Here is a 10,632-nt window from a genome sequence, read left to right as displayed (position 1 = left end):
GTCTAAGGCTGATGGAATCTTTATGTGGCCGTTTTGTCTTTTGGGCTAATACTTTCCTCGTGTCTTTGCAGTTCTTCATTCTCCTTTGCTCCAGGTGGGTTGGGACCAATTGATGCATCTTGGCTGCTTACTAGCTGTTAAGACCCCAGATGTCACTAACCAAAGTGGGATGCAGAACATTTTCTTAATAAACTTTGTTATGCCAATTGACCTAGATGTCCTCTGAAACTATGGTCCCCAGACCACCGCCCCTGCTACTCTGTCCCTCAAAGTGGTTGTATTCAGGACACTTCATAGCTTTTGGTTTAGTCCAGTTGTGCTGACATCCCTTGTAGTGTGTTGTTTTTCCCTTCACCTAAGATAATTCTTGTTTACTATTTAGTTTGTAAATATCCCCTCCCTCCACACCCTCATAACCATCAAAGATTGTTTTCTTCTGTTTAAACCTTTTCTGGAGTTCTTATAATAGTGGTCTTATATAATATTTGTCCTGTGACTGACTAAATTCACTCAGCATAATGCCCTCCAGATTCCTGAATGTTATGTTCCATGGATTCATTGTTCTTCATCATCATGTAGTATTCCATGGTGTAAATATACCATAATTTGTTTATCCATTCATCTGTGGATGGGCACCTAGGTTTTTTCCATCTTTTTGCTATCGGGAACAGTGCTGCAGTGAACATGGGTGTGCATATATCTATTCGTGTGACGGCTCATTTTCTTTAGGATATATTCCAAGGAGTGGGATTGCTAGATCATATGGTGCTTCTATTTCTAGTTTTTTAAGGACCAAATCGATATCCAAAGTGGTTGTACCATTTTACATTCCCACCAGCAGTGTGTAAGTGTTCCAGTCTCTCCGCAACCTCTTCAACATTTATTATTTCGTGATTTTTGGATTAGAGCTAGCCTTGTTGGGGTTAGATGGTATCTCATTGTAGTTTTGATTTGCATTTCTCTAATGGCTAATGATCGTGAGCATTTCTTCATGTGTCTTTTAGCTGCCTGAATGTCTTCTTTAGCGAAGTGTCTGTTCATATACTTTGCCCATTTTTAATTTTTTGTTGTTGAGGTTTTGCAGTATTTTGTAGATTTTAGAGATTAGATGCTGATGGGATTTGTCACAGCCAAAAAATTTTTCCCAGTCTGTAGGTTGTCTTTTTACTCTTTTGGTGAAGTCTTTTGATGAGCGTGTTTGACTTTTAGGAGCTCCCAGTTATCTAGTTTCTCTTCTAGTGTTTATGCATTGTTATTTATGGTTTGTATTCTGTTTTTGCCATGTATGAGGGCTCCTAGTGTTGTCCCTGTTTTTTCTTCCTTGATCTTTATCGTTTTCGATTATATATTTAGGTCTTTGATCCTTTTTGAGTTAGTTTTTGTGCATGGTGTGAGGTATGGGTCTTATTTCATTTTTCTGCAGATGGATATCCAGTTATGCCAGTACCATTTGTTAAAGAGACTGTTTTTTCCCCAATTAACAGACTTTGGGCCTTTGTCAAATGTCAGCTGCTCATAGGTGGGTGAATTCATGTCTGGATCCATAATTCTGTTCCGTTTGTGTATGTATCTGTTGTACCAGTACCAGGCTGTTTTGACTACTGTGGCAGTATTATAATAGGTTCTAAAATCAGGTAGTGTGAGGCCTCCCACTTGGTTCGTCTTCAGTAATGCTTTACTTATCCAGGGCCTCTTCCCTTTCCATATGAAGTTGGTGATTTGTTTCTCCATCTCATTAAAAAATGCTGGTGGAATTTGGATCGGGATTGCATTGTATCTGTAGATTGCTTTGGGTACAATTGACATTTACACAATGTTGAGTCTTCCTATGCATGAGCAAGGTATGTTTTTCCACTTATGCAGGTCTCTTGGTTTCTTGTAGTAGTGTATTGTAGTTTTCATTGTATAGATCTTTTACATCTCTGATTAGATTTATTCCTAAGTATTTTATCTTCTTGGGGGCTATTGTAAATGGTATTGATTTGGTGATTTCCTCTTCAAAGTTTTCTTTGTTGGTGTAGAGGAATCCAACTGATTTCTGTATGTTTATCTTGTATCCTGATACTTTGCTGAAATCTTCTGTTAGTTCCAGTAGTTTTCTTGTGGATTCTTTGGGGTTTTCTGTATATAAGATCATATCATCTGCAAATAGAGATACTTTTACTTATTCCTTACCAATTTGGATGCCCATTATTTCTTTTTCTAGCCTAATTGCTCTGGCTAGGACCTCCAGCACAATGTTGAATAAGAGTGGTGATAAAGGGCATCCTTGTCTGGTTCCCATTCTCAAGGGGAATGCTTTCAGTGTCTCTCTGTTGTTGGCTTTCTATAAATGCCCTTTATTATGCTGAGGAATTTCCCTTGTATTCCCATTTTGCTGAGAGTTTTTGTCATGAATGGGTGTTGGAGTTTGTCAAATGCCTTTTCTGCATCAATTGATAAGATCATGGGGTTCTTGTCTTTTATTTATGTGATGGATTACACTGATTGGTTTTCTAATGTTAAACCATGACTGCATACCTGGTATGAATCCCACTTCGTCATGGTAAATTATTGTTTTGATATGTTGTTTGTTGAATTCTGTTGGCTAGAATTTTGAGAGTTTTTGCATTTATGTTCATAAGGGATATTGGTGTGTAATTTTCCTTTTTTGTGGTGTCATTACCTGGTTTTGGTATCAGGGTTATGCACACTTCATAGTATCAGTTTGGGAGTATTCTATCCTTTTCTATGCTCTAAAATACTTATAGTAGTAGTGATGTTAACTCTTCTCTGAAAGTTTGGTAGAATTCTCCAGTGAAGCTGTCAGGGCCAGGGCTTTTTTTGGTTGGGAGTTTTTAAATACCTTTTCAATCTCGTTACAAGTTTATTCAGTTCTACCTCTCTGTGTTAGTTTAGGTAGTGAGTTTTTAGAAATTTGTCCAATTCCTCTAGGTTTTCGAGTTTGTTACAGTATGGATTTTTCATAGTATTCTGTTTTGATTCTTTTAATTTCAGTTGGGTCTATTGTGGTATCACCCATCTCATTTCATATTCAGGTTATTTGCTTCTTGTGCTGTTTTTCTTTTGTCAGTTTGGCCAGCAGCTTATCAATTTTGTTGATGTTTTCAAAGAACCAGCTTTTGGTCTTCTTAACTCAATTGTTTTTCTATTTATGTTATTTAATTCTGCTCTAATTCTTATTATTTGCTTTCTTCTGGCACCCGATGGCTTCTTTTCCTGCCTTCTTTCTACTTGTTCAAGTTGTAGGGTTAATGTTTTGATTATGGCCTTTTTTTCTTTTTGGATGTGTGCTGTTATTGCTGTTAACTTATCTCTGAGCACTGCTTTTCCTGTGTCCCAAAGGCAATTGTAGGATATATTATCATTATCATTTGATTTTATGAATTTCTTTATTCCATCCTTAATTTCTTCTATAACCCAGTAGTTTTTGAGCAAGGTGTTGTTCAGTTTCCATGTGTGGCTTTTTTTTTCCTTTTTCTGTTATCAATTTCTACTTTTATGGCTTTATGGTCAGAAAAGATGCTTTGTAATGTTTCAACGCTTTGGATTCTGTTAAGGTTTGTTTTATGGCTTAATATGCGATCTATTTTGGAGAATGTTCCATGTGCATTGGGAAAGAAAGTATACTTGGCTGCTGTTGGGTGGTGTTCGGTATATTTCTGTGAGATCAAGTTGGTTCATTGTGGCTTTTAGATCTTACATGTCTTTATTGAACTTCTTACTGGATGTTCTACCCTTCACCGAAAGTGGTGTGTTGAAGTCTCCTACTATTATTGTGGAACTATCTCTCTTTTCAATGCCATTAGAGTTTATGTATTTTGGAGCCTTGTCGTTGGGTGCATAAATATTATGGTTATGTCCTCCTGGTGTATTGACACTTCAATGATTATATAGTGTCCTTCTTTATACTTTTTGGTGGATTTTACTTTAAAGTCTACTTTGTCAGAGATTAATATTACCCCTCTTGCTCTTTTTTGAGTGTTGTTTGCTTGATATATTTTTTCCATCCTTTGAGTTTTAGTTTGTGTCTTTAAGTCTAAGTTGTGTGTCTTGTAGGCAGCATATAGATGCATTGTTTTTTAATCCCTTCTGCTATTTTCTTTATTGGTGCATTTAGTCCATTTACATTAAGCGTAATTATTGAGAAGTATGTTTAGTGGTGTCATTTTGATGTCTTTTTTTGTGTTGTTGACAGTTTCTTTGTTCCATTTAACTTTCTGTGCTGAGTTGTTTTTCTTTATGTATTTTCTTTTCATCTTTTTCATTGTTGTTGATTTTGTATTTGCTGAGTGTTTTTCTTGCTTTTTATTTTGATTTGTAGGATTGTTAGTTTTCTTTGTGGTTATCTTAATATTTACCCCTATTTTCAACCAATCTTTTATTTCTTTGTATTGCCTTGACTTCCTTTCCATATGAAAGCTGTATGACTGCATTTTTTAGTTCCTCTTTTTTGTTTTAATGTTATCTTTTACATATTGATGTCTCTGTTTCCCTATTTACAGTGTTTTAGCATTGATTTATTTTTATGACTTTCCTATCTGGGTTCTTATCTGGTTGCTCTGTCCTGTGTTCTAGTCTTGTGTTGTTATCTGATGTTATAGATTTTCTAACTGGAGGACTCCCGTTAGTACTTCTGGTAATTCTGGTTTGGTTTTTACAAATTGCCTAAACTTCTGTTTATCTGGAAATGCTGTAATTTCACCATCCTATTTGAGACCCAGTTTTGCTGGATATATAATTCTTGGCTGGCAATTTTTTTCTTTCACAGCTTTATATATGTCATCTCATTACCTTCTTGCCTGCATGGTTTCTGCTGAGTAGTCTGAGCTTAGTCTTATTGACTCTTCTTTGTAGATAACTTTTCGTTTATCCCTAGCTGCTCTTAAATTTCTCTATCTTTGGTTTTGGCAAGTTTGATTATAACAGGTCTTGGTGAATTTCTTTTGAGATCCACCTTGTGTGGGGTTAGATGAGCATCTTGGATAGATATTTTCTCATCTTTCACCATATCAAGGAGGTTTTCTGCCAACAAATCGTCAGCAATTCTCTCTGTATTTTCTGTTATCCCCCCGTTCTGGTACTCCAGTAACTCGTAGGTTATTCCTCTTGATAGAGTCCCACATTATTCTTGGGGTTTCTTCATTTTTTAAAATTCTTTTATGTGGTTTTTCCTCAAATAAGTTGGTGTCAAGTGCTTTATCTTCAATCTCACTAATTCTGACTTCCATTGCTTCAGTTCTGCTCCTAGGATTTTTTGTTGAGTTGTCTAATTCTGAAATTTTATTGTTAATCTTTTGGATTTCTGTTTGCTGTCTCTCTATGGATTCTTGCAGCCTGTTAAATTTGTCATATGCTCTTCTATAATCTTAATTTTTCCTATAGGTTTCTTCGCATATTCTGCGTTTTGCCCAATCTCCTTCCTGATATCTTGAGCAATTCTGTTAATCTTTTGTATTCTACCTCCAGTAATTCCAAGAACTGCTCTTCCTCTGGAAAATTTCTTGATTGTTTTGGGAGCTTGCTGAAGCCATCATAGTCTGACATTTTATGCAATTTGATATTGATTTTTGTTTCCAAGCTATCAATAAGTTATTATATTTTTTATGTTTGCTTACCGTATTTTAGCTTCTTGTTTTGTTTTGATATGCCCAAATAGGCTGCTTGTCTGAGCTAGTTTGATTATTGGTGCTTTTGAATCTCTAACGTCCTGTCAATAGGTGGTTAGGTTTGTCACTAGGTGTGTGACCCCAGTATTTCTTTTTCTTATATGTATTCTGCTCTGGTGTCCACATAGCCGGTCACCAGGTGTGTGGTGCAGGCTCTCACCTACAGTCCTAGACAGGCAAGGGTGTTTGGTGTAGGCACAGGTATCTGCAGTAGGGGTCATGTGCTGTGCAAGGTAGGGGACTGAGACTGATGGCTGCCCCTGAGTGTCTTTGAGTAAAGTGTGTCCCTGTTCCCTAGATCTCATAGGTGAATTGGTTTTGCAGCCAGACTATGGGTACCCAGTGCTGTTGGCTGTAAGGCCTGGGAGGCACCACTTATCTTTGGACTCATGTCACAGGTGGCTAGGTGGCATGGGTGGAGTCACCAGTCCTCAGGCCCCTGATGTGGGTAGGTGAGGACCCTGCTTAATGGGCAGAGCAGTGTCAAATATCATGAACTAGCCACTTCATCATATAGCTGATAGTGTGGAAATTAGGCTTCAGGTATATATCCTGTTGTACTGTGGCAATGAGGACCTACACTGTTGAAATGGGCCCACACAGGTCTATGCAGGGGTGAAAGGCATTCAAAGTCCATGGACCCTTTATATGTATGCCTAGGTAGAGGAGCTGGAGAGGAGCTGTGCCTACCCTGAGTTCCCAGCTTAGAAGAACTGGTAGATTATTTTTTCCTGTTTGTTAATTTGTTCCCTCTCCAAGGCTAGAAGAATGGCTCAGGGCACATTATGGGTCCTATTTCCGGCCCAGGGGACTTGGCAGTCCCTGAAGCTGCCCTGGGACCTGGTGCAGAATGGGGATGGGGCAGGTAAATGGGAGTTTTATCCCAAAAGGGGTGCTTTTTGATCCACGCAGTAGGTCAGACACATGTACTTATCTTTTTCTAATTGCTGCTTTTCACTGGTTCTGGCAGCCCAAGTAGTCTGTCACTCGGTGTCTCCTAATGTGGAAAACGCCTCTAGAGTACAACTGCTTGCGTCACTGCACATGCCAGCTGATCCAGCCCGAAGAGTGTCAGCCTCCCACTGGGTGAGATCTGACAATTCTTCGCTGCTTCTGAACCGTCTCTTCCTCCCCCAGCCACTCAGTCTGATTCCTCAACTTTGCCTTTGATGTTCAGGGCTCCTAGGTTGTCATATATAATTGATTCACTTGTTTTTTCAGGTCTTTGTTGTAAGAGGGACTACAGGAAGCGTCTGACTATTCTGCCATCTTGGCCCTGTCTCCAATAAATGAATTTCTTGGGAAAAAGTTTAGTCCACAGTAGGAGGGCAATCATAGCTTGTTGTTTGAAAGGCAGGGTATAAAATAGTGTATACATGATTATGGCAATTTTATAAAATACATATGCAGAAAAACCAGCCTGTAGAACAGGACACTGTTAATGTTAACTAGAACATTAACAGTGAATCTCTTGCACAGGCGAGATTGATTCCTGTAGTCACTTTGCTTCTTCCTGATTTGCAGTTTTTCTTTAGTCCGTTCTTTGTATATATATATATAAATTTAAAAACAGTAATTCACTTTTCCAATATACAGTAGTAAAGAGTTTTTACAAATGGATCAAGTCATATAAGCAGTACCACAATGACAGTATAGAATTCTCTTCCCTCTAAAAATATTCCTAGTGCTACCTCTTTTTAATCAAACCTTCCTCTCAATCTGCATTCTTGGCAACTGTCCCTACACATTTCATTCACTACGTAGCTGTTACATTCTGGCTCTTGTTATTTAGTGTAATGAATTTGAGAGTCATTTTTGATAAATATATCAAATTTGTTTCTTTTCGTTGCTTTGTAGTATTTCATTGTGTACACATATCTGTGTATTCACCAATGGAAGGACATTTGAGTTTTTTCTTGTTAATAAAACAGCTATAAGCATTCAAGCATAGATTTTTCATGTGTGTGAATATAAGTCTTCCTTTTTCTCATGTAGATCCTTATGAGTGGGATTGCTGTGTTGTGTGTATATCTACCTTTATTAGAAACTTCTTGTTATGGGTTGAATTTTGTCCCCCCAAGCTGTGTGTTAACTTGGCTAGGCTGTGATTCCCAGTATTGTGTGATTGTCCACCATTTTGTCATCTGATGTGATTTTCCTATGTGTTGTAAATCCCATCTCTATGATATTTAATGAGGCAGGATTAGCAGCAGTTATGTTAATGTGGTAGAACTGAATCTACAAGACTGTCTCTTAATCTCATTTGAGATATAAAAAGTGAGCAGAGAGACATGGGGACCTCATACCACCAGGAAAGCAGCACAGGGACCGGAGTGTGTCCTTTGGTCCTGGGGTTCCTATGCTGAGAAGCTCCTAGACCAGGGGAAGATTGATGACAAGGACCTTCGCTCCAGAGCAGAGAGAAAGCCTTCCCCTGGAGCTGGCACCCTGAATTGGGACTTCTAGCCTACTAGACTGTGAAAGAATAAATTTCTCTTTGTTAAAGCCATCCACTTGTGGCATTTCTGTTATAGCAGCACTAGATGACTAAGACACTGCTGATCTTCCCCCCCCACTCTCTTAGTTTAGAATATTTATTTGTGTTAAAAATGTATACAGCAAAATATACTCCCATTCAACAGTGTCTACATGTAGAGTTCAGTGATGTAACACGAGGGTATGTCCTGCCTGGTGTGACTCCTCAAGTCAGGTGAGAGATACTAGGTCTTTGAGAAAGTAAACTTTATTGCAAGCCTGTCAAGCAAGGACCTCAGAGACTAAGTCTCAAATTAAGCTCCCTGAGGTTGGGGATTCTAGGGCAGTTATAGGTTTCAGGACAGGGAACTTATGTATAATTCATAAAGCTTCTGCAAATAGGCAGGGGATTCCAGGAACTAATTAACATATATGGGGTATAGTGGGGGTTGCAATAGGGCAGCTGGGGGCTTGTGTTTTGGAAGGTATGACACATGAAGTTTATCTAAGGACAACTTTGTGGCTTATTGCTCATATATGAATGGAGGGGTGGCTGCCAATAGTGAAGCAGCCTTGAGCAGAGAAGTAGAATGGCCTTGGGCTGCTACACATAATGCCTTAGCAGCTTACAAAGCGTGAGTGTGATGGGAGGAGGGGGAACAGTTTAACCCTGTCAGTTACAGTGACATTGGTTATTTTCTTCAGGTTGTGTCACTATCTCTACCCAAATTGTTTCACCACCATTAACATTGGCTCACTGCCCCCTGAACTTCTCATCTATGCTTTAGAGTTACTGTTTTCAATTTGATCTCATACAGATAAGTCTTTAAAAGGATCCACTGTTCAAGTCAAACATTCTTTAGAAATTGAGCAAAATTGTTTGGTTTAAAGATGATTTCAGGAGATTGTTTCAGTTCAGAATTTAAAGATTATTTCAAGGAAATAGATTCAGGGATTCTTCCAGTCTCAATGAGTCCAGTCTGGATTCCATAAGAATTTGAAATTCTGTTTTACATTTTTCCCTTTTTGATCAGGATCCATGTATTCAGTCATTGATCAAAATGTTCAGTAATGGTAGCCAGGCATCATACAGTTCTGGTCTCATGTTATAGGAGGCTGTAGTTCATGGAGGCAATTAGACCTGCAGTCCAGTTCCTTCTCCATTTTCTGAGTCTCCTTTCTCTTCTGCTCCAGCTGAATAGAAACCAATTGTTGTATTTTGGATGGCCGCTCACAATCTTTGAAGACCCCAGGCACTACTCACTGAACTAGGAAGTAGAACAGAAACTCTAGAAATAATACTAGGCCAGTTGATGGACTATCCCACGAAACTATGGCCCTAAAGTTTCAAATCAAGGAAAACAATCCCATGAGATGTTTGTTGTACCTAAGTATTATTAGCAGCTGCAGCCTCTCTTTTTTTGATGTGTGGGGGGTGCTGTTATTGGAAAATTATATGTAACTCAACCTTTGCCAATTTGCCCTTTTTCTGGTATACAGCTTTGTGATACCAGTTACATTAGTCAAGTTGTGCAACCATTACTCTTAACTGATGCCAGTTTTCCCATCACCATAGACAAAAACTCACTACTTCCCAGAGCATGATTTCTCCACCCCCCTCCTGCCCCTGGTGACTACTGTTAACCACTGATCTCTACAAATTTACCTACTCTTCTTACTTCATATAAGTGTAATCATACATTTCTTCTTTTGTGATTGACTTATTTCACTCAGCATAACATCTTCAGGGTTTATCCATGTTGTAGCATGCATCAGGACTTCATTTCCCTTTATGGCTGAGTAGTATTCCATTGTATGTATGTACCAAATTTTGTTTTTCCCTTTATCCATTGATGCAAATTTTGGTAGTTCCCACCTTTTTGCTTTTAACAAGCAAGGTTGTATCACCTGCATACTGCAGGTTGTTTATGCCCCATTCTTCTTCATATAGTCCAGCTTCTTGGATTATTTGCTCAGTATACAGATTGAATAGGTATGGTAAAAGGATACAACCCTGCTGCACACCTTTCTGGACTTTAAACCATGCAGTATGCCCTTGTTATGTTCGAATGACTGCCTCTTGATCCATGTATGTACAGGTTCCTCATGAGCAGAGTTAAATGTTATGGAATTCTCATTCTTTGCAGTGCTATCCATAATTTGTTATGATCCACACAGTTGAATGCCTTTGCATAGTCAATAAAACAGGTAAACACCTTTCTTGTATTCTCTTCTTTCAGCCAACATCCATCTGACATCAGCAATGATATCCCTGGTTCCACGTCCTTTTCTGAATTGGGCTTGAATTTCTGGCAGTTCCCTATCAGTATACTGCTGCAGTCACTTTTGAATGATCTTCAGCAAAACTTTACTCGTGTGTGATATTATTCAATAATTTTGGCATTCAGTTGGATCACCTTTCTTGGGAACAGGTATAAATATGGATTTCCTCCAGTCGGTTGACCAGGTAGCTGTCTTCCAAATTTCT

This window comes from Trichechus manatus, unplaced genomic scaffold (assembly GCF_000243295.1).
Source record: "Trichechus manatus latirostris isolate Lorelei unplaced genomic scaffold, TriManLat1.0 scaffold00057, whole genome shotgun sequence".
Lineage (NCBI taxonomy): Eukaryota > Metazoa > Chordata > Mammalia > Sirenia > Trichechidae > Trichechus > Trichechus manatus.
Note: the sequence above shows the minus strand (reverse complement) of the source record.